Source organism: Lepisosteus oculatus, chromosome 28 (assembly GCF_040954835.1).
Source record: "Lepisosteus oculatus isolate fLepOcu1 chromosome 28, fLepOcu1.hap2, whole genome shotgun sequence".
NCBI lineage: Eukaryota > Metazoa > Chordata > Actinopteri > Semionotiformes > Lepisosteidae > Lepisosteus > Lepisosteus oculatus.
Window position 1 is genome coordinate 1654278 of NC_090723.1, and position 25129 is coordinate 1679406.

Below are 25129 nucleotides of genomic sequence, written 5' to 3' on the forward strand. Positions count from 1 at the left end.
CAGAAAGAGCAGCAGGGAGCAGAGAGCAGCATCAGCATCAGAGCAGCATTAGAGCAGCAAAAGTTCACAGCAGTGTGACCGAGATCACAGGTGCTGTCTGAACATCTGTCTTGTACAGATGCTGAAAGCTGATCAGGGACCTAGCAAGATCAGACTTAGAGACTCAGTTTGGGACAAGCCAGTGCATTTGGGAGCAGAAAGCTGAGAGACAGGAAGTCATATGAGAGAAATCAAGAGTAACTGGGAGATTCAGCTTGTGTGAACACTCAATCAAGAATGAAACGGAGAGATGGAAGGTTGTTGGAGGAAGTTAGCCCATCTTGACTCTCGCCATTTCTACAAGCTAAGACATTAAACAAACAATTTACAATTCTAAACTGGCTGGATATCAAAACTTTAAAAAATTGAAAAACAGTTTCCAATTAAAAACATGCTGTGCAGTTAGATTACTATTGTTAATAACAATCCAGTGCCTGTTGTTGATAACACTGCCCTCACACAGACCTTAGCGAGTCTTTATTGGGTGTCTTAGGGGTTATTGTAAACAAAAGCTTTCACACCTTCACATTGCCTCTATACACACAAACCTTCAAGCTACTCATTCTTACAGCACAAGTGTGATAACACATTGGACAGTTTCATACCCAGGAAGCAACACCACAATGTTCAGATGAGGTTTTCCAGAGACTAGGACCAGGTACTGGGAAAGTGAATTAGACCATAGATAAACAAGCGTGTCGCGGGAAAAGGAACAAGCTCTTTGGGGAAAAGAGGCAAGTGTCAGTGTGTGTGGTGGAGGGGATGACTGGGAGCTAAATTAAAGCTGTAGCCTAATGTCTAGTTCTCCTCTTCAGTAGAAGCTGTAGGTGTGGTTTGTACATGTGTGTGATACTAGCTCACTCATTTCATCCCAGACAGTCCGTCACAATGGCTAATGGCCCAATAATAATTTCCACAGCATTCAGACAAATGCTCTCTTACTTTTGCTACCTTTTGGCCAAAACAGTTTCCTCATTACGTGCATACATGTACTGTACTTAAGACTATAATACACTGTCTTCAAAAGCTGGTAATATTAATAACTACTATATGGTCACATGAGTTTTATTACTTGTGTATTGTACAGTCATTTACTAGGTTTGCAGTAGCTCCATTCTGCACTAGTTTGTTCACACTGCTTACTGAGCTTTATCAGGACTGCAGCAAAAGCATCTTATTACAACCTTGATGCCGACCGCGTGAGTTTACTATAGCCAGAACAAACTCAAGCCTGAAACTCCATTCTAGAAAACAGGAGGAAGTTTCATTTGCTCAACCCTCTTTTTTTACGGTTTCCGCTCAGCAGGAGATGAGGTGGCAATGAGAAAGAGGAATTAGGCAAATAAAATGGGAGAAATGTCATTCCGAACTGGCAGCGCTCCAGGAAAAATCTTCCACCGGTTGCTGGTGCAGCAGTGTCAGGCAGCGCGATTAAATATCCGTGCCCTTTTAGCAGAGTGATTGAACCGCAGTCTTCTCCTAATTACTTCAAGGGTGTCAGCGAAGACACAGCTAATAAAAGCTGATGGGGGAGTATTGAATTTGCACTTTAATTAGAGCGCTTATAGACTGCAGGTTAGAGCCCAGGCCCCTGAGCTGCCGTTTACTCAATTACATCTCCTCCTGCAGCTGGGGTGGTACTGCCCCGAAGGTGGGGGGAAGTGGGGGCACAGTCCAGCACAAGGCAGCGTGCCAGCCGAGCAAAGTATTCGAGAAGATGCAGACACGTTTTCAACAAGAGTTCCAAAGCCCATCGCAGATCCCTGCAGCAGCCCTTGCAACAGCACAGCAGAGGCCAGAAGCGCAGTCTGAATTTCACCTGCTTCAAAGAGCTTAGAAAACGTGTGGATGGAGGACTGACACAGTCTCTCCTGGTGCTGAAAGACACCAGCCACAACACCAGCCAAAGCAAAGTGAGTTATGTAAAAATTCTGAATTACAAAAATTCAATTTTCTTTCCATTTTCTAAGCCTGATTCTCTAGCACAGGGTCATGGGGGGAGTTGGGGCCTAATCTAATAAGGAGTGGGGGTGAGGCAGGGCTCAGCTTGGACGGAACGCCAGTCAGAAGCCTATGAGCCAGAAGGATACCTTTGCAAACATGAGGTGAACATACAAACTCCACATAGAGAGCACCCCAGGAATTGATCCCAGGGCCTGATCTCTTTATTCTCTTTATCAGTTCAGTTAACTAATAGCAACCAAATAGGCTAGACAGATAGAATACCCTGCAACTCTCTTATACAGTTATGATGCATATCAATTCAAAAATAAAATCTTAGCAGCTCTATCCAGTAGGACTCAGTTGAGAACCACTAAGGAATCCCCTTCAGAGTTAACAATAAAGCTAAACTGATCCAATAATTTCTGGATCCAAGCCCTTTGCCAGCAGAGCCCTAGGATTTCACTTTGTTCAATTAAGTTAAGAAAACTGATTGCATACATAGTTTTTTTTTTTCTGGAAGCAGAACAAGCAGGAACAAATCAGTTTATGAACCAATTAAGGTTTTGGCACTCGGTCAACAGGTTATTCAAACCAGTCGCCAGGACCAAGAGGCTCTCCGCTTCTCAGAGCTTTTGGGAACAGAAAAAAAGACGTCCTGCCTGCAGGGGCACAGCTGCAGAGTCAGGTAGAGGAATCTTTCATTTTCTAGGAATGCGTATTTGTCGTGTTCATTTTCACTCACTGGTCTTAGTGCTATTTCCCACTGGAAAAAAAATACACACTTAGACATTTTCCTATTTTTTCATATGCTGATATACAATATACTGTAATCTGGAGTGCAGATCTCTGTGAGTTACAATTATGCCAGTGTGGCTTTCTGGACAAGTAGAAATCAAAGTCTATCATCGCAGAGAGATAATAAAAATTTTCTTTGCAGCTCTTCAGCCCAGGCCTGCACTAGAACAGACGTGAAGGTGACAGCAAGACTTTGCAAAGATGATGCAGCACATGAAAAGAACATGACTCGTGAGTAAGGAAATGTCTTTAGGTTGGAAGGCAAAGATCAAACAGGTCACATGGAAAGTGGCATTGATGCCTCAGAGCTCAGGGGTCCTGGCATCCATCCTACATTGAGTTTATCTGTTTTTCCCCCATATTTCCTCCCGAAGAGTCGCCGGTCGGGTTGATCGGCTGTTCTGAATTGGTCTTCTCCTTGTGGGTCTGTGATGGGCTGGTGTCCCATCCAGAGAAGAGGAAGTCCTGGGCTCTCAGCTGGACTCCAGCGGGGGTGTACTGATGACAGACAGGGAAGGAGTGGGTTTGTGAGAAACTGAAGCTGTCTGAAGCTGTCCTCAGTTTCAAAGTGTGTAAGTCTGGGTTGCCTTTAAAGTAGTTCTGGGGAGCAGCAGCAGTGAGGGGAACTAAGGGAAACTGTGAACCTACTGGTGGATTGAGAGAATCTTTCCTCTTCTCCTCAGAAACCTTAATTCCTTTACAAATCAAACATATTTGAATTCCGAAATTCAGAGGTCAACAGTGTTTGACGAGGGAAAAAAAAGGCCGTGTTAATCTTGAGAATAAAAGACAACATTCCAAACTTTTCAGAACGGCCCCTGTGAAACCTCAGCCCTTGTGGCAGCTTTTAAAACCCTGTGTTGCCTCATTGTCATTGATGTTGAAGAAATGGTACAAACAATATAGCAGGGACTCTGGACAACACACACTGGTGGATTACTGTTAAAGAAACAGAACCTTTTAAGTGGATTTGTCTGGTGAGAACCAGGGCCAATTAGATAGACAAGACTTTATTGATCCGGTAGGTAAATTGATGTGTTGAAATTGATGTGAGACTGTGAGAGGAAACCAGATCAACCTGAGGAAACTCACATGAACAAACTCCACACAGACAGCACCCCAGGTCTGGAATTAAACCCAGGGACCCAGTACAGTAAGAGAGCAACGCTCACCACTGCACCACCTTGCCACAGGAACACAGCAAAGCAAATTCGATCGGTAGCCTGTTATAAAAAAAACTCAGATAACATGAATAATTAATTATTACAGGTCCCTAATATTGCACTTGCTGCTCAATTATTGATCACACTAAAATGCCTTGGAAGTCTTTAGCCCACACTCATTAAGATCCAGTTTGTTTAAAAAAATAAAGACAGTACCAAGAACAAAAGCATCAGAATTATTAAAATCTACTTGATTTCAGTTGTGTTAATTTTGGAAGATTTACTTGTTCTTTACCTTCTGCCTGTTAATTATAGTAATGTAGTTTTAACTAATATGATTGTGTAGTAGGATGAAACAATGAAATTTGTACAGCACTGAAAACATAGTCAATCTGGCTCTATTAATACACTTTACAGCATTACAAAACATCATGCATATTACATATGTATTTTCACTTCAAGGGAACAGTTCTGTTCATGGGGTGCCAGTCCATTGCAGGGCAGACAGACACAAACACAGGCACACACACACACACACACACACACACACACACACACACACACACACCAGGGGCATGTTTCCCAGAAGCCTATTAACCTGTGCGAGGAAAACCAGAGCGCCCAGACAAAACCCATGCAAACATGAGAAGCACATACAGAACCCCAAGCAGATAGAATCCCAGGCCTGGAATTGAACTCAGAGCCACAGTAATGCTCACCACTGCACCACCATGCTGCTCCTGTGTGCTTGTAAATTTACAGCAAGGGCATCATATACTGTATGTTTACATACACCACCAGTGGGTTTATGTTTTGTGCTACTTTCTTGAAAAGCTAGGGTGTGATATACACCATAAATACAACATCATATATAGCCTCAGTTTGGGGGCATCTTTGCCACTGCAAGCATACTGCTGCTCAGTGCATGCAAGTCTCAGAGGCCCTGAAGGAATCTCGCACAGACAGATAATCACTTCACAGCTTCTAGGACCCCGCTGCTTAAAGCTGACATCCCCAAGGAGAGAGGAGATCATTCTACAACCCAGCGGAACTTGCTTTAAAACGTGAAAGCAAGAGAAGAAACAAATGGATATCACTCATCCCCTGCCAGTGCCATAGTTACATGTGTAACTATATATATTCCCTATATTCGCAGAGACGCTAAGAGTGCCAAGCAGGCAAGAGTAAAAACAAGATGGGTAACTTGGCTCAAGAAAGAGGCTTGTTTGAATTCTTGTCTGAGTAACTCAGAACTGGAAGGTGGAAACATTTGAAGTGCTACAGACAAGAGGTTCATGGATCCATCTTGCTCTCTAGACCTTAGACCTTTCCTGGTCTGGAAGGATTCACAGGAGCCCAGTTTCAACACTACGTCAGTTTCTGACTTTTTTAAATTCATGTTAATGGTCACACCTTTCCGGCAAATGTCTTCTGAGAACCTACAGTACACTTGAGTTTAGGCTCCCTCAAACACAGTTTTCCAATTTTGTATCTCTAATTTATGTTTGTCCTACCTGTACGTGATATTCCATAATTTTCTAATTAAACATCATATAGTGTAGGTGAAGGTCTAGTTTAGTTCTAAGTATGGTTCTATGACCCTATATGTAATAGGAGTCAGACATATTGGCCAATAATTGTTTGGCTCATTTTTGTCACCTTTTTCAAGTATTTAGCTTCTATTCTGAGTGTTTATCCAGCTACATCAGGGCCATGCCGATCACTAGCATTCTCTAAAGGCACCCTTTGTCATTGTGCTTCAAAATCAGCAGCCTAAAATCCTGTTAGTCTTGGCCATACATTTTCTCGACACTGTATGTCAAATTAAAAATGAAAAAGACAGTTTTCTTGAGGTTAGACAACCACAATACCTTTAATTTCTAGTGTGACATACTGTATAGTACCTTTGCAGCCTTCCAAGAGATTCTATGTCAATCTTATCTTATGTTTGCTCTATGAGATTTCACTGAATTGCTTAAATCTTCTGAGCTTCTGAAACATGAAAACAAAAAGAAAAATATTCAGAATGTGGGAAGCACAGTCAGGGTCTTAATCTGGTAAACAAGGCATTTCGATTCTTATATATTAATAAAGTCAGGGATACTCAACCTGAGAAAATATTTGCCTTGTAGGTTTTCCATTGCTTGAGAGCTCTATAGTATTTCTTTGCTAAACTGAATAAATACTTCTGAGTATTAAGAGGTTTGCAGGAACTTACAGATCAAAGGACTTCAACTCTTTGAGCTGACCCACATTATTCACAGGCAGTATGTACCCTTCTTCTCACTCTTCTGTTTGCACCAAGATTCCCAACTTTTCACCATGTTTGTGAGTGTGCTGATAAACCAGTAGCTTGCACTGCTACTATGCTCAAATAAATTCCTTGGAACCCTCTAAAAGACAACTTGTTGATTAGCTGGTAGCAACCTACACAGGCAGAAAGACCAAATGTCCACCTGTCAAAGCAGAAGGCTCCTGTCCATCTGGCAGACACTGCTGACATCAGGGTCCCCTGGTGACTGAGGCACTCATGTATTAACATACCTGTGAAATTAATGATAGCACAATCCCCATCCAGCATATTTAAAACACGACATAAACTACCTATATTTAAGACACAGCCCTTCTCATGCCACTGTGCCTGCTTTGGAAGGTAACTAACACCTCATGCTTTGTTTTCACACCAAGCAAATCAGATCCAAAATGAAACTGGAAGTGTGTTCTGCACATCCCTGTCCTTGTCCTTGGGAATTTCGTCCACAAGGTGTTATTTATTTGAGCGTCAGATCTCACTGCTGAGGAATCACCCATGAAAGACAACGAAACCCCCTGCCTTCGCCACACTTTCTGATGCGAACAAAAGACAGGACAAACTCCAGAACACTGCAAGAAATGTCACAAAACATAATTCTCTGCATGAATCAGTTACCACATATCAGCAGAATGTTCCTCTTTCTCTCCACGTTACAGAAAAAGTTGAAACAAGCGGAAAACAGAATATGGGCTGTTTACTTTGCCCAGGGTCAAAGGTTGTGATGTTCAGTAAGGCCCACAGAACATGTTCCCCCTGTGCCCCCCAATCACAGCGAGCAGTTTCACTCCACTGAGGAAAGAAAGAACACAATCTAGTGAAAACAAAGATTCAGCTATCTGCTTTATGGGAGCAGCACGGACTGGAACGCATAATGTAGTTTAATTTGCCCCTTTTGAGGGCACCTATTCTCACCCCTTCTCATTCAATTAAAGGCATCCACTGGAAAACATGACTGCCTCCGCAAATTAGGTAGTTGTGCACGAAAATGGCAAAGAAATGCAAAAATGCAGCACGTGACATCTTTCTTCCTTTGAACTTTTAAGTGGAACTTTTAAGAGCTTTTGTGAGCTGGAGAACTAAGAGCAAGGAGTTTTGAAGAGACCAATTTCAGTTTTGAAAAAGAGACAAATGTTTGCTCACTGTTACAAGGTTGGGAGCCCTTACTTTTTGAGACTTTTTTTTCCCATTTGAGGATCCAAGTATTCTTATGTCATGAATAAACAAATCTAACTAACCTCTTCCCAATCAACAGCACAACATGAACTATAGGACAGAAGTTGAAGCTAAGAGGAATACACAAAGAGCTGCAGGTGTCTGGAACAAATTATCCAGCTAGATAAAATCCTTGAACCAATCAACTGACAACAACCAAATGATCTCCTCTTGTCTGTAATCTTTATTATTTACTTTTATTATATCATTGGTGGTATTCCTACCTGTAGACTGTCAGACAACACCATTTATAAGGACCTACTTATTAACAAGAATATTGTGTTAGAGTTTTTTTGGTGTTCTTTGGACTCCTTTAACCATATTTATCACTCTTTTGATTCATTTTCTCTTTAATCATCGATTTAATCTTCTGCAGCTCTGTTGGAAGAGCCAACTAATACCTAAATGAGCTTCTGAAAAATAAAAATTGAAACAGATATATTTGATGGGAGACATGCTGGGCCACAGACTGTGTCTGGTCAGAGTTATGCCACTGGAATCCTAATCTGTTCATAAAGCCAGGAATACAAATTTCTAAGGCTTCAGCTGGCAACTGTTTTTCTATGGTAATTTATAGTGTCTTATTTCAGTACACTTCTCCACTAGATCTTATGGGATCATGTCAGGTGTATTTTAATTTCTTTTCATGTCTTAAATGTTGTGCAACAATAGTGTTTTCCATTCTGTAATGTTATCCATCCCTACAGGCATTTTCTAAACGACTGTATCCGGTACAGGATCTCAGGCTGGAAAATAACTCCATGGACAGGGCACTCATCCATCCCGGGGCACATGTAGACAGAAACACACACTCTCTCACACCAGGGCCAATCTCCCAGAAGCTGATTAACCTATCAACATGTCTTTGAAGTCTGGGAGAAAGCAGAGCACCCACATGAACACAGAGACAACACTCAAGCTCCACGTTGATAGCACCCCAGGTGTTGAACCAGGGATCCAGCACTGTGAGACAGGAATACTAACTAGTGCACCACTGTGCAATATAACAATCTGTCCTGCAATATAACAGTTTGTGGATACGCTGCTATAAGCAATGCCCAAGGGATAAATAACATGACAGTCATGTATAAACATACCCATGAAATAAATAATAGCAAAACATATCTTTAAGACACACCCCAATTCTGTGTTGAACCTTTTCACATTACTAAGCCTGTTTTGCCAGATAACTTAAAGCTCATGCTTTTGTTTTCACACCAAACAAATCAAATTTTAATTTAAGATGGAATTTTATTCTGCACATTGTTTTGATTCTTTAGGGTTGTGTGCCTTTGAGCACTACCCTGCCTTATACTCTATATTAAGCTTATCTTACTGTAATGATAATCATCTATTAAAGACACCGTATGCACTTGTTGCCACTTATTAAGTCAAAGTCTCTCCTGTTTTTAAACAAAACTTTTCTATGGAGTTGGCATGAATCCTGTTATTTCTCCACTTGTATTTTTCAACTTTCTGCTTTTGTCAAGTTTGTAAGAAACTGCTTTAGCTGGAAAAGACAAAATGGTGCATGTACAACAGCACAATAAGAACTACCAACAAATAATCCCATGAAAAGCACTTTATGATCCATCCATCCGTCTTCTAAACCACATTACCCAGTACAGAGTCTCAGGGAGAGCAAGAGCCTAACCTGGCCAGCAGCAGGCACAAGGAGGGAGACATCCTGGACAGGATGCCAGTCCATCTCCACACACTCAACCTCGGGCCAATTACTGTTTACAGAAGCCAGTTAGCCTACCAGCGAGTCTCTGGCTGTGGGAGGAAACCAGAGCATGCTGAGGAAACCCACAGGAACACTGGAGTAACATACAAGCTCCACACAGACAGCACCACTGCCATGCCACCCACTCATCCAATATCCTCAAGTAAATAATAGATATTATAGACTCAAAGATTTCTCTGAGGTCAGATGATATGTAGCGTAAAATGTTTTCAAATACCTTCTTTAAACCTTCTAAGGACAGCCAATGGCCAAGCGATTCCTTCACCCAATTTGTGAATATCTACACATAATATCCTGAGCCATTAGCCACTGATTACAACACGCAGAAAAACAACTTCTCAAGCAATTAGCAAGGCAATGGTCTTTTAAAATTAAGTCTAATTAGGGCAGTGCATAAAACTTTCCTTGATAATGCGAATCAGAGCTCAATGTTATCATTTATTTGTCAAGAGGTTGGCTCTAGGGCTGGAGTTGATAATGCAACAATTGTGTACACAAAAGAAGTAAAAGGGATTTAAGAGGATTCAAGAAAAACATCCCCTTACCACGATTGTACAATATAGTGTCCAGAAACCAAAGAATGGTTATAATGAATACATTCTCAAGCCTCTTTTCTCCAGCGTACGCCTTCAGTGCTATGGAGGTCTCTGTTGCACTGAGGCTCAGAGGTTAGAACAAACTAGAATGGTACAAGGGAGAGATGGCTTCTGTAGAATTTACAATATTGAATGCTCTCAAACAGCCACAAAGTTTAAGATTGCTTTGCTCTTTCCATGAGATTTGCCTTTTGCATTTTAGACGTTTTCTACATTAAAAAAAAAAAACAAAAGGCATGCACACATGATGCAGGTCCAGAAGTGCTCACTCAGAGTTCAGGCCCACACAGACAGGAGATTCGCTGTGAGGAACTTAATACAAGCACACTGCCAGGCTAAGAGGCCAGGGTTACCTTGGTTTTTCCCAGGCATGTGCAAACTTACAGTGACATCAGCAAAGGATCTGTCTGTCCACCACTCTAACCTACCCGTGTGGAACTGTGGAGCTGTTAAAAGATTAATTCATTTCCAAACACTGTGCGGGTATAAAAATAGAGAATACAAAGAAGTGTTAAAAAAATGAATTGCATAGGTTTCTGTGGGGCTATACTGGACTGCGTTCACAGAGCAGGGGGAGACCTGTACTGATTAGCAGACAATTGCGTTTTACTACAGGCATTCCTAATTGGCCAAGCCTGTCTCTGCAACTAGACTGGCTTGGGTCATTCAGAGCTTCTTGTAACAGGATTAAACTATAAAACAGTTCGTAGTAAGGAATGCTATGTTCTGAAGGGTACTGAAGCTGTTCCTATCACATTTACAAAATAAAAGCTTACGAATAAGAACAGATATTTAGCCACTCTTCAATAATGCAGTGGAAAGTCAATTATACAGAAGTAATTGGGACAAACAGTTGTTTGTAAGCTTCAGTTGTTTGGTTAATTAGAGATCCATTAAAGCCATTCTCTCTCCTTTCCAAGTGTGAAATGAATTCAGGCACCAGACTTTCTTCTGTTTTCTTCCAGTTTATTACAAACTTAGGGTTGGAAATTGCTTCTCTTCTATAAAAGCTTTTTGTGACCTCCAGTATGGCAGAATAATCTAAAGCACATAGAAACAGTAAACAAGCAGGTGTATCAATAGGAATGCACATCTGTAATCTGTGTAAACAATAAACTCTTGAGTATACACCATTAGAAAAAACTCAATCTTCAACTAAAATTGGAATAAACAGACTGATAAATACAGTCTTGTTAGAAATGTGCAGTGTTCTGCAGCCCTCATTGAAAATACCTGTATTTTTGGGGCATATTCTAAAATCTACTGTTATAAAAAAGTTAAATCAGAATGATCTCAATAAGAGCATACATATGAGAAAACTAGCTATACATTTAGATAGTTGTTAATGTATATACTGTAGATACCGTTATTCAAGCCAGAGGTCTATTTTAAACACAGATATCAAATGCTGAGTTGAGACTGTGTATTTTCCATGTGAAATTGGAAATAATAGTCTGTCACAAGGCAGACACTCGCACCTGGGCCTCTGTTCCCAGAAACCAATTAACAGTATGAACATACGAACTCCACACAACATCACAGGTTCAGAACCGGCCCCAGGGCCCCAGCACTGCAAGGCAACAATACAAACTACTCTCCCACCATGCAACTCAACAGCAAACCAATACCACTACTTTACTTTAATGTTTTCCTTCAATATAAGTAGTTTAGCACTATTGAAAGATTTTGCTATATGAGATGGTTCTGTGCCAATTCAGTAATACATCAACAAAAACAGTGGAACAAGAAAATGAGAGAACATATAAAAAGAATTTAAATAAATGCTGTGTACAGCTATTCCATATGACAGCATAAATGCCACTGCTACATACGCTTTATAAACAACAAATTGTATATCTGATGCCCTTTAAAGATATTTTTAGCATCTGCAGTTTTTCCTTCCTCCAAAATGCTTTACTTTCTTTCAAAGCATTTTCAAAGCAGGTACAAACAATAGGATTGCAGGAACAGTGACAGACATTGAAATCAAGGATATACATCAGTAGACCAAGACTGTTTTTCTTTCCAGCACAGTCACAGTGCAGCTCCAGACAAGACTCTCCCTGTTAGATTCTGCATTCCTGTGTCTGTGAGACGCATCTACTGCATTTTAGGTGTTGTTTTATCTGCATTTGCTTCAACCAGGGTGGAATACATCATATTTTTTTGGAAAAAGTACAAATAAATGTACATAAACACATGACTTTTTTGCATATATGATCATTTGCTCCTATCTCTCTTTCCATGATGTCACCCATCCATCCATTTTCGAACCACTTCTTCCAATTCAGAGTCTCAGGAGAGCCAGAACCTATCCCAGCAAGCAACGGGCACAAGGCAGGGCACACCCTGACAGGACACCAGTCTGTCACAGGGCACACAGACACACACACCAGGGCCAATTTTCCCAGAAGCCAATCAACCCACCAGCATGCCCATGGACTGTGGGACGAAACTGGGGAATCCACGTGAACACGGGTAGACCATACAAACTCCACACAGACAGCACCCCAGGTCCCCAGCGCTGCCAGGCAGCAATGCTAACTGCCAGGCTGCTCTGCCACCTTCTCAGATAATCTCACAAATGTAATCAGGTTGGGAACAACTTGTGAACATGCACATCAGCAGGAGCAAGGATCTCATCAGCAGAGGCTCAGAGTTCACTGTTCTAATTAGTACTGTGATACAGGAGGCACCAGTGATTCACCTGTAGATTTAATAAGCATATTGACTGAAGCGCCAGTGCTGGAGTAGGTCTTTAACCACACTCCCCCACGGCCAGCAGCAGCAGAACCTGAAACTAGATAGGACACTTTCTAATCTGTTCTCGGAGTTCTTAATTCTTATTTCTTGCCAGAGTATATTTACGTTTGAAGCTACAATCACCGGTAAATAAGATATCTGCAGTCAGGATATAGTTTTTTCACCATATACAAGCACTATTAATAATATAATACTTATGTAATATTATATTATAATTTCAGTGATACAATGTCATGAAATGTTGTTGTTGTTGTTGTTGTTGTTGTTGTTGTTGCTGTTGCTGTTGTTGTTGTTGTTGTTGCAAAAGTCGTTTTTCTTTTCTTTAACTTCTGCGTTGCGTCATAACGTCAACCACAACAACCGGTTGAAAGAAAACCTTCTGGAGGCGCTTAGGTAACCCTATATTTTCAGAAAAGGTACAATTACTGTACTAAACACCTGAAACGGAAAACAAATTCACTGTGAATCATTATACAGGAAACGACTCTTTCCGCCTACAGAGAAACCTATGCGTTTACAGTAGTTGAAACGATCGGAGACGCGAAACCACAAACTCAAATTGAAGACATCGGCTATTTCTCAACGCTGCAGCGTAAAACAACTCGACGATGGAGAGTTAAGGTTGCCGGGAGCACATGGATTTGAAAGCCTGTTTTCACATTCAGTCATGGAGATTAATATAAATTCTCTCTCGCGCTCACAAGCTTAACTTCGTAATGAATGCAAAGCGCTGAACAAGTTCATGCTGCTCTCCGGTGAGCGCGGATCGCAGGCTTTCGGCACAGCGGGTTCAAAATTCGTCTGGGCTGCCCGGCTTGGGAAAGACCCCATGAACTGTTAGGACTCGAGCGTATAACTCTTTACGTGCACTGGAGAGTGTTGAAAATTATTTTTGAAAAGGTTCTTAAATGGAATTACTCCGCAGACAAAATTAACAAAAATACATGTTTTTAGTTTAAGTGCAACGTAATGAATTACTTACACTTACACATTTAGCGCTTTTCTGGACACTCCACTCAGAGCGCTTTACAGGTCACGGGGCTCCCCTCCACCTCCATCAGTGTGCAGCCCCACCTGGATGATGCGCCAGTACGCTCCCCACACACCAGCTCTCAGTGGGGAGCAGAGTGGTGAAGCCAGTTCAGAGATGGAGATTATTAGGAAGCCACGATTGGTCATGGTCAAGGGTGAAATTTGTCCAGAACGCCCCTACTCTTTTCGAGAAACACCCCGGGATTTGTAATGACCACAGAGAGTTAGGACCTCGGTTTTACGTCTCATTCGAAGGACGGCGCCTGTTTACAGTGTAGTGTCCCCATCATTATTTGCGGGCATTAAGACCCCACACAGACTGCTGGGTGAGCGCCCTCTGCTGGCCCCACTAACACCTCTTCCAGCAGCAACCTTAGTTTTTCCCAGACGTCTCCCATCTGGGTATAGACCAGGCTCACACTGCTGAGCTTCAGAGGGCTGCCGGTCTTGAGTTGCAGGGCGATATGGCTGCTGGAGTTTATTTTGTTACTGTTTTAGTAACAGATATAAGAACGCGGGTATGTACCTTGTGATAGTCTGATATGCCGTATCTAAAATCTAATTCAAGGTGAGCCTGCTGAACACTTCTGGAACATTGATTAGATGTCTCCGAGACCCTGGGTGGCAGCGCGGGCTGAAATGGATGAACAGATGATGCGAAACAACAGACTGACCAGCATTACAATCTTACTGCGGATCGTTCTTGTGCACCATTACAGCAGCCTTTGAGGGGATGAATAATGCTCAATTTACCCATTAATGTCTCAGAATTAAAAGCGCGTCCCGTCTTGTTTATCGCAGTAGGCCGCTCCCGACCACCTCATACGCGTACAGCGGGGCGTGGAAAATGAAAGCTTATCGTTAACCTCGTGATTAAAAAGCAAGCATAAAAAATAATTTCAAGGTAACTTCTCCCCCCTGTATAATTCACAATAAAAGGTCATGGTTTATTAGGAATACAGGATGAGAAAAAATCAGTTTGAACAGTGTAATAGTCGGGCGATACTTAAATTACAACAAAGGGTTTGCAGCGTTGAGCTGTAACTGCAGTGGGGCAGTGATTAAAATGCATAGGCGACACTCAAAAAACTCATGAGCTCTGCTCTTTTTCTGGTAATAATGGTGAGTAAGTAAAGATCAAAGCCCAGACGCATTGGCTTTAAGCGTAATAAAATGCCGGTAACAGTATAACATAAGATCCAAAAATATGGCAATGAAAGAAATTGAAATAGGCCAACAGACCTCTGAAATGACAAAGTTGCAGCTTACTACACAGAATTCAAATCGGAAAAGGATTTTCACCTGAAAACACTGTCGAACCAGGGCCCTTCAATGGGGCCTTTCAAAGAAAGAAAATGGTTTAAAATGATGTATTAGTGAAAGAGTGGAGACACTGGGAACGAGTAAGCAAGATGACTGGGTTGATCCTTGAAAGACGCTGATTGTCGAACCGAAGCCGTCGGCAGACAAGTTTCCATCAACGTCCGGGCCTGGGCTAGCGGTGGCGCGTCTCGGTGACAGCAGCTTTGACGATGGGCTCCGCCTGGATTCATTCGCAACAGGCGTAGGAAATGCTGCCCTGGTCCGTCGAACCACTTGCAGCATATAAGATTAATGATCTCATGCTGCTTCGAAAATGTACGAAATGGACAGAAGCTTAGAGGGATGAAGTCGGTCAGGTTGCAGGATCATTTTCTACACCGTTAAACGGTCTCCCCGCGCATAGCTGCATCATGAATCACCATTACGGCACGAAGGTGCTCTGGTGCTTTTTTGAGTTGTGTTGGTTTAGGCGCTTCCCAGCTTCACCAACAGGGCGGCGCAATAATGCCAGTCCGTGCGCGGCTCCAACATTCCCTTCTACTCTCCTACTCTGTAGCTGCTCCTGGCAGCAGCGTCCTTGTGCCTTACAGCAAACAAGGAGCATCACTGCAAAATAGCATTTCCGAGGGAATGCTGTACTAAAAGAGCAGTGACCTAAATGCATCGGGATTCAGGCTCAAGCGAAACGGCTTGATAGTGTCAAATTGCTGGCAATTCCGAAGTATCCAAGGTGTGGTATTGTGCATCTTCGTAACAGCATGCACACACACCCAGAGACGGTGATGTAAGATAAGAGGCTGTGCGAACTGTTGGTACAGAAGACGGTATATCTGTACAGCCACTTAAGCATCTCCTGAAACAAACAGCAGAGAATCTCCCGGTTAAACTGACTGACAGGGAGAGAGGTGGAGAAATAGACAGTGAAATGAAATCAATCCAACCTTCAGCGCTTGAGTTCTGCCGTCTACCTCCCAGCCTAGAACAAAACGCCTCTGACACATTGTGATTTATTTTCCGACGTTAGCAAGTGAAGGAACTATTAGCCGCGTGTCTGTAAGAGGCCTGTTTCTCTGTGTATTTCCGCCACCAGCTGGGAGCTCGGGGTGTTTCGGAACTGATCTAGTTTCAGCACCACTTAATAAGTGAAAATATCTCCAGTGCTTTGCTGACGTGTGTGGGATATGACATTTGGCTGGAGGGGGAAAGCGGAGGAACAGAACTGTCTTGTGTTTCTTATTTGAGTGTGTTCTCATGGGGCCCCGGCATCATTCACAGCCCGTGTGGAGTCACCTCTCCTTTCTCCTCCTGCTCTGGGAGCAAAGGTGGCACATCGACTGATCTTTGTGCATTGCATTAAGGGAGTAGCGGTAAATTACATGATCAAAACCTCTCATTTGTGGCGAGATAGCAGGAGGAATTAAAGAGTCAGAGACGAGAGCTTTCAGAACTAACTTGTAGGTTTTTCCACACTTTGTAGGGTCTCCCTTTATATCTGTCAAAAGTCGCAAAATTTCATTTTGTCTCACGTCATCTTTCACTCACAAAGAATTATGCGTATAGGCGTTTTTTCTACGATTTAAGTGCATATTGCGATTGTCTCTTTGTATGATTAATATCATGCACAGGACAGGGGACGCCGGTCGTGTTGGCTTCACTTTGACACCAGAGGATTTTGTTAAAAAGCGTCAATATCGCACATTCATCTGTTTTTGTCTGGGCTTTAGTGACGCATAAGGACGATGCTGCCGGGACAGCCAGTCAGCAGGAGGGACAGACTGATGCAGGAGAAACGTGGAGGGGACGCACTCAAACACCGACGTGACTTGAATGGTCCGCCTGCGCTTTCAATAAGCCGCGATGCTGAATGTCTATGCTGGGCTCGCAAACTCAATTCCTGGAGTAGACCAGGGGCTACCGGCTTGTGTTTCACCTCATCCGTCAAGTTAAAATGACGGTGTCATTATTTAATACACTGCCTGATAGCCATGTGCTTTCTAAGCAAGCTCCGAGGTGTTTCGTACGTACCTGTACCACCATTGAAGTGAATGTTTTTTGAGTAATTAGAAAATGATACATTTTTAAGAAAAATACATGATCACATTAAGAAAACAGAATAATTGCTTAATTGGCTACCCATGTTGAAGAACAAAATAGAAAACAGTCGCCCCCCTGCAGAAACCGAGTTTGAATTTCCGTCTAGACTTTCAGCACCTCGGACAGCTCCCCGCCTTTCCGCTGTTCACAGCCAGGCAGCGCCGCTCGGCTCGATGCCTGTCACGCTCGAGGGAAAGTGAGCCATCCATCCATTCAAGGTCGCGGGCAGCGGACGCAGGGCAGGGTACGCTCTGGACAGGATGACACACACCAGGGCCCAATTAAGACCAGTATGTCTTTGGACTGTGGGAGGAAACCGGAACACCGAGAGGAAACCCACATGAGCACAGGGCGAACGTACAACCATGTCTTTCCTCTTCTAATGCCATCTCCCTTCCCGCTGAACACACCGTGCCTCACGGATCTGTAATCATTTTTTGAAACTATATTGAAAAACATAGAATAAAACAGGGAGATTTCTCGTTTTTCTTAATGACACATGAATTCGTCTAAATGATTGTATCTTGATCCGTTCTAGGGGTTTCATATCGGCACTGTAGTCAAATGTCCTACTGTCATGTCTAAAACAAGCCCTATCCAGGAACAAAATGGCCGTGTGATTTCTCAAAATAATTGTAAAGGTTTGTTGTTTACCTTGACAGCATACTCCTAAATAGCTCTAGGAGAGGCATAATGGCTGTGAAATCATAAGCTATCAATTTGGGAAAAAATAATAAAGTACCAATAAGAGTTTAGTCACCATCCTCTGGAATTAATGATTTCCAAAGTTTACCATTGTAAATATTGACATGATCGGTTTAGAATTCCTGCCTGTGCTGTACTTTTCTAGGGTTTTTATTTTAATGACTCTTAGGGGTCAGGAAAGGTCACACATTCATTTTCCTGTATTAAATATCTATATACAGTATAAGATATGCATCTTAGGCTTATAGAAGGCATTGCAGGGACCAAAACACAGCACCTAGATGGGGGATAAACAACAGTCTTGGGGGGCTTACAACTAATAGCTCCTTCAGGTCCTTCTATATCTACATCTTCTAAAACTCTATGAAAGTTTGTTCAACTGGTCAAATTTAAGCTGGTGATTTTAGGGATCCGATCAAATTAGGGATCCAAACTGCAACAAAATCTGCTGAGGTAGCACCTGTGATCTAGAAATATATTAGTTTTTAATCAAAATAAATAATTAAAGTTAAAAGATGATGCATGCAGTACCTGCTTGCTTTACTCAAGACCTGGGAGGTGTAAAAGATCTGTCTCCTATTCCTGTTTTTATTACATGTATGGATAAGCTTGTGTGTGTTTTATAACTCTATTACATTTTTCATACACACACAAATAAGCCAATTACATCGTGAAACATAAAAAACCTATTCAAAGAAAAGAGCGCGTTTGATGCAGGCAGAAGAGAGCAAGCCGGAGTGAGGGAATCACATTGAAATGAACTCTGATTAATACATGTTGTGGTTCTCACACACTCGTTATACTAAGAAAACGATCGTTTGCAATGTGCTGGAGGTTAAAGGTGATCAATATAGTTCAAAGGAGTGGCTAAATGTGAAATGTTTGAGTGGATCCATGCAATGTAAATTGGATTTTTAAAACTATATTGTATTTAATCCCCCAAGTCAATGAGGATGGGACAGTGGGTCAAGTTGCCTCTAATTAATCATTTAGCCAATAAGGTGGCAGAAGCACCACACTAAGGCTGCTGACTTGAAAGATGAAATATCACGAGGAATCGTACCAAGCAAAGCAGTGACTGGGTGCAGGTCCGAGGAAATCATTAATATCGGAAATAAAGACTCATAAGTTGAGGCCCAGAAAGGATCTGTCCAAACTGTATGGATAAGAGAAGCTTTAGAGTGCTTGCAAGACACAATTTGAATCTATCTTATATAAATACATTTTGAGTTTTGGAAAAATGCAGTCCACTCAAAAGAATTAAAAATATTGGAAGAGTGCAGCCTTAAAAGAAAGGAACCATGCTCCTCATCTGAAAGGGCAATGCTAAGAACCCACCGATGTCTTCATGCATCCAGAGAAGTAGGATGTTTTAGAACTGACTCCTCTGTTGCTCTGTAATAAGGATTCAACTGGAGAATGAACAGGCATTAGTGGAAAGTAGCTAACCTGCAAAACCTCTCAACTGTAAGCGTTGGAAAGTAGAACAGATGTATTGGACAGCTGATCGAAACAAGCCAACCAACGTCCAATCGGTCTCAGCATGGTGATCCCACCAGGGGCCGGAGTCCCGTCCAGAGTGCACCCCACAGTGCGACCACTGCTTGCTGGGATAGGCTCCTGCTACCCCACACCCCCGAACTGGAAGAAAGTGAACAGATGGATGGATTCCAAGGGTGAGATGCTGGATATTCCGAAGGCGAGGTGACAGATCGTGTCACTTTAGTTCCTTGAATTCAAACTCAGTGTGCCAGAATATTCAATGAATGTTGCAGAACAGGAACAGGGGGGTGGAAGCACACAGAGGATCAGCCCAATGTAAAAACCATCAAGAGACATTTTTTTCTTCCTCACTGGAAGGACACTCGAGAGCTTGTCAGGCAATATCTGATGACTGACACATAAGCACATCTTCCAGACTTCTCAGCTGTACTGGACAGCCGTAGATGATGGACCTGGGTAACTCCTATACTTTTTAAACTCTCCTCCCTTTCAGCTCTGGAAATTAACTGCCTATTTAGCATCATTCTGCCCTGTGACCGCATTATTCTGTAAGGTCCATATTTATTTGTTTCTGTGACCCACATGAAATACTTTCAACATCTCAGGTGTCCAACAGTGATGTATCACGTCAGCGCTGATGAAAAGGTCACATTACAAAAGTGCAATACCTGTGCAGTGCCAATTACAGTGAAAATATGCACATTGAGCAGTAAACCTTGCGTAGGCAAGTAATCCTTCATTTCAATGGGTAGTAAAAGGTGACCAGGGACTGAGGGGCTGTGATTTTAATGGGTAGTTAAAGGTGATCAGGGACTCAGGGGCTGTGATTTCAATGGGTAGTTTATTCCATCACTGCAGATCCAGGGATGATAGTGAACAGGCCCGGGAGGTGGGGGACTGGAGAGGAGGAACAGGCAGAGAAAGATGAGGGACTGGAGACAGACTGAGACAGATTATGCTGGTTAAGACCACAGTAGGCAACACTAAGTGATTTGAGGCAGTTATGCAGCTATCAAGATTCAACTGGGGAACTGGAATAATAGTGTATCATGATAGAATTCAGGCAGAGATTAGCACAAAAACAAAGCAATATGAGCAACTTATTACAGACTGACCTACACCTGCTTTAGAAACGCTGTATAACTCTGAAAGCAGCATGATGTGAATTAGACTACAATCAGTAGAAGCTTTAGAATCCAAGCCTTCTCACACAGAATCAGTGTCAATCACAATAATACAAAAAGCAAGATCTATCTGTGAAAGCAATATCTGGCAATGGGATTAGGTATCTCATAAATGGTGAGTCAGTGACAATGATATTTGGCCCAGCTATTCTAATATTGGTACTGCACCTACACTTGGATCCTATAGGTCAGAAGCATAGACAAATGCACCAGGTTATAACATACAGAACTAGCAAACAGCTGAACTGGGAACATTAAGAGTGTTAGTCTCCACTGCAGTGGGAGTCATTATAGGACCAAATAAGACTCTACTCTGTCTCTTCATAAATGCATGAATGATCAATGGAAGATAAATGAAGGCCTTATCTTTAACCTCAACAGCAGGGCTCTGTAGACATTTGTGGTAGTTGATGGCCTACCTTTAGAACAGATTGACATGGCCTTGAAAAAATATGGATTCGCAAGACAAAGTATAAAGACCTCTATCAAAATGGATCCCACATCAAGATTACAAGGCCCTTTCTAATGGCATGCTCATAATAAAATATCTATAAGATAAACCATTAATAAAAATGAACACGCCGGATAGTTCTTAGCGAGGCAGTACAAGAAACTGTGCACAAAGCTTGGTGGTTCTATTTGTATTCTCCCAGCGCAAACCGTGTTGTCCTTGGTTACAAATTCAAATTCAGGGCTGAAGCCTGTTCAGTAGCTTGCATACACATTCTTCTTTTTCCTGCAGTTTTAAATAAGAAGAAGTGTTTGTGTCAAGTGCATGACAGCACCTGCGGTCGGACACACAGGATCTTTAGCCTTCCTACATTGAAACCTTACAGACACTTACCTTGCAGTTTTGGTAGTTTTCTTAACAATACACACTCTTTCAGAACAGACTTTCATCCAGCTACATATCCACTTCTCGATACCCGGATGCTACAAGAACCGGCTTGGGAACATTTAAAATAGTGAAATTTAAACCGCAAAAGTGAATCTTTTTTTCTTGCTTGCCTCCTACAGTAATTCTTTGCTTTTTATGCTGTTCCTCAGAATGATGCTGTTATTTGCATCTTGACCCTCTTTACCCAGTTGCACAGACAGCCGTACGGCAAACGGATGTTTCCTGCTATATGAATGGGGCAGGTGGTATGGCAGTGCACTGGTCAGCATGGCTGTCTCACAGCGCCGGGGCTCTTGGGTCTAGGCTGGACCTGGGGTGCTGTCTGGGTGGAGTTTGTATGTTATCCCCATGTTTGTGGGGTTCACCCCGTCTGGGTGTTCCAGTTTCGTCCCGCGGTCCGAGGACATACTGGCAGGTTCAGGGATTCAATTTTCTTTTGTTATATACTGTATCTCTGTGTGAGTATATATATATACGCACAGACAGACTTGTGTATGTGTTCAGAACTCAGCTTCAAACATGTCTTGAAGTCTGGAAGTCATGGCAACCCTTTAAAGAGATATCACCTGCTTAACAAGGCACAGCGAAAGTTTGAATGTGATTTTCTTAAGCATAAGTTGATATAATCCACTCTCAAAAGTCCCCGTAACACCGAGAGAAGCTCGTTTTCTTCTGTCGTAGTAAGAATAACTACTTCGAAGATTAGTTCTGATGTTTTCTAGCCTAGGATAAGAGAAAAGGGAAAGGATGAAATAGCCTGTAAACTACTTCTGAGATACACCGTTGGCGGTTATCACATCGAGGATTTTTTTGGGTAAAAAATCTATCTCGCGTACAGAGGGTGCATTAATAGCCTTTGCAACATCCATTTCTCGGCTCTGATTGTGAGCAGGTTAGGGATGGATGCTGCTATCTCTGGGGACGCCCTGGCCAGGCGAGCTAGAAAATGAATATTTCTCACTTCACTCATCGGATCATCTGCCCCTGGGAGCGAGAGCGCCCGTTTTATAAGAGCTATAGGAGAAACTGCGGTTTCTTCCCGTAAGAGGTCGACTAGTTGCGGCCACAAGTTAATCTGTCAAATATCTGACATACTACAGCTATCAGGCTTTTCAAGGTATGCGAAATCATGGAAGGAAAGGCGAAGATTAATCACTCCGGTTCAGACTAAACACATTGAGGAATCTCTCGTATAAATCCAGATGAAATGAAAATACTTTCAGAAAAAAAAAGGTGTGGGTGCTAAAAATTAAGCAGCACGAAATTGCCGAGGATGTAATAATCAGAGGAACAGTCGAATTTAAGAGAGGCTGTAACCGAGAAGGTATAATTCGTTTATCTTGCTCGCTCAGTTACCGCAACCAGCTCATAGGAAACCAACAACAGATCCGAGTGTTTCCGCGAGGCTGGTTTAGATTAGACAAAATATTTCATTTGATGTATTGCGACGCCATGGAAGTGTTCATATATAATGTTGCAGTTCTGTTGTTTCAGAAGACGTGGTGTGGTTAGTGGGGTAGTTGATGCCAGAATACTCGGCACGTCGGGGTAGCGTGCTCCAGACACCCCCTCCTTCTGATCCAGTAACCTGCCTGTGCGGACTCTGGGTCCCAGTCCGCTAATCCACGACCTCCGGCGTTTTGAATACTTACAATCAGTCTAAGTGTCCACTGAGACTGGATCTAGTTTTTACACCGTGTATGAGGAAGATATAGAAGTTTCGCATAACAGGCTTACTTTTTTCTTTCGGTTTGGACACGTAGAAGAACGTTTCGGTAATTTCCGCTCGAAATGTCCACATTACTGAGATCTCAGGCGCGATACAGGCCTACGGGAACAAGAGGGGGGAAAAGCATCCTTAAACTCCAGTCGCAATTCTCCCGAGCCAGAAGAAAACTAAATTTTTGCTCCAATTTCTGTACAATCTTATTTGTAAACAATACGAATAAAATCAAATCAATACGGACAAATATGGCAAATACAATGCCATTCGGGGTACCAAGCTCGGTTTTTACTAGCTAAGTAAGGATCACATCCAGCCTTTTCTTTAAAAAAACCCAGGGTATTATCTCAACAGCTTGGCAGATCAGTGTTTTCCAGAACACCACAACGTCTCAAGTTCAACAGTTTTTCATTTTCAATGTATTTCAGTTAGTTATCATTTGTTATCAACTTAGTTATCATTTGTATTTGTTTGCTCTTGATGTTCACCTATTTCTTGTAGAAGCCGCTAAATTTGGTCAGTTGGGGTTTCCGGAACTTCCATATATTAAAGGTCTCCCTGCTTGGCACCAATGATAAAATAGTCAAATACCTCTAAAACTGTTCCACAGCAACCATCCAGGTTAATCCAGGCTACGCTCCTCTTTAGAGGTTGAAATGCCGAGTTTTACCGACAATCGGTGAACAGCTTTGTACATTGCAGTCGCTCAGAGGCTCACAAATGTGATAGATAATTAACAGCTGGGGTAAAAGCTGCATTGTTGTCATGTTTGTGCAGAGCTCTGTGGGAGAGTCACCTGTCTGGTCATCACACTGTAATTGCTGGCTCCTGCTGGAACATTGATCATCCACCAGGTCACGCTTCTGACAAATTAAACCGCGTTTTGAAAAGCACTTGGACTGCATACTGTCTTTATTTCTTTCAGGAACGCGCCTAGCGTCGATGGACTCGGCGTACAGTACGTGTTCGTTAAGGCTTGCAGGTTCGGTGTGAGGAACAGGAAATGTGAGAGAAATATGACGCCTGTTTCCCCCTTCTTTAACTGAAGCGTTGTTTTCCTGCCCGCTCCAAAATCAGACGGTTTTCCGTCTGACTCGTGGCCTTTTATGCGCCATGAAAGTAAAGCATATCTAAGATGTTTTGTTTTCGACTTATGTTGTTGATTAAACCAAACAAAGAGCAGGGAAGTTACCATGTGTGGAAAATCGAAGCCGACGGTGTCTCAGCCCGAGCGCCGGATATGAACGCGCCTGGCACGCGCCGAGGGGAGGAGGCTCGGGACGCCGCTTCTCAAGATTGCAAATTGGATCTCCCGTCACCTAATAAGACGAACAGTAATCAATTTAATACATCCCGCAACTGCGACCCAGCAATTTTCATACCCGATGCTGGCTGAAAAACAACATTCTCCTGATACCTTATTCCCTGCCTGCGTACGGACAAGAAATAACTATGAGGCTGCTGACTGACGCTCAAATAAATACTGTAGCGCTATTAGCAGGCGGCTGTGACAACAGTGACTGCTCTGAATAATCAGACTTGCTTCTGTTGGATTACTCCAGAGGCGCGCACGCTGTCTCGGTAGATGTGCGGTCCAGCGCCGCTCTTAACTGCACACCCGGCCTCACTGACCCGCCTGGACACTCGCTCCCCAGTCGGGCCGGAGACCGAGCTACTGTACCAGACGGTTTGCAAGAGCAGCTCAGCGGGATGGTGACCCCACCCTGGAGGCGCGCCTGACGGGCCCGCACGCCTCGGCACCTCTGTCCCCACGGCCGTGCGGCCTCAGGGAGGGGGTCCGGGGTCCCGGGTCCGACACGGGAGGGCCCAGCATTTTGAACAGGGTACCGCGCTCGAATTGCTCCAAGACGACCGATTATACACATTGAAGTCGCTGTGAATAAATGAATCGATCAAATAAACTCATTAAAAGTAATAGGTGTATCCCGTCAGCCGCATGTAGTGGTATGCCGCGATGGCGATCTTACAGCTACAGCTTTTACTAGTGTACAAGCACCGTGCGATAGCAGACGTACTCAAAGTACTAAAAGAAGGCCATGAACGGGGTATCTGCAACAGGAAAGTTTAAAAGAG

The 25129-nt window shown here is 42.8% G+C and overlaps 1 long non-coding RNA gene across 1 annotated transcript; it reads right to left on the minus strand.

Annotated features, from left to right (window-relative positions):
• Positions 1 to 14551: 14551 nt before the first annotated feature.
• On the minus strand, positions 14552 to 24556 carry LOC107079240 (uncharacterized). Its single transcript, XR_001480189.2, has 3 exons — positions 24228 to 24556; positions 23050 to 23140; positions 14552 to 17273 (listed from the first exon to the last, which is right to left on the minus strand). It is a non-coding gene; the product is annotated as an uncharacterized lncRNA (long non-coding RNA).
• Between the last annotated feature and the right edge of the window lie 573 nt (positions 24557 to 25129).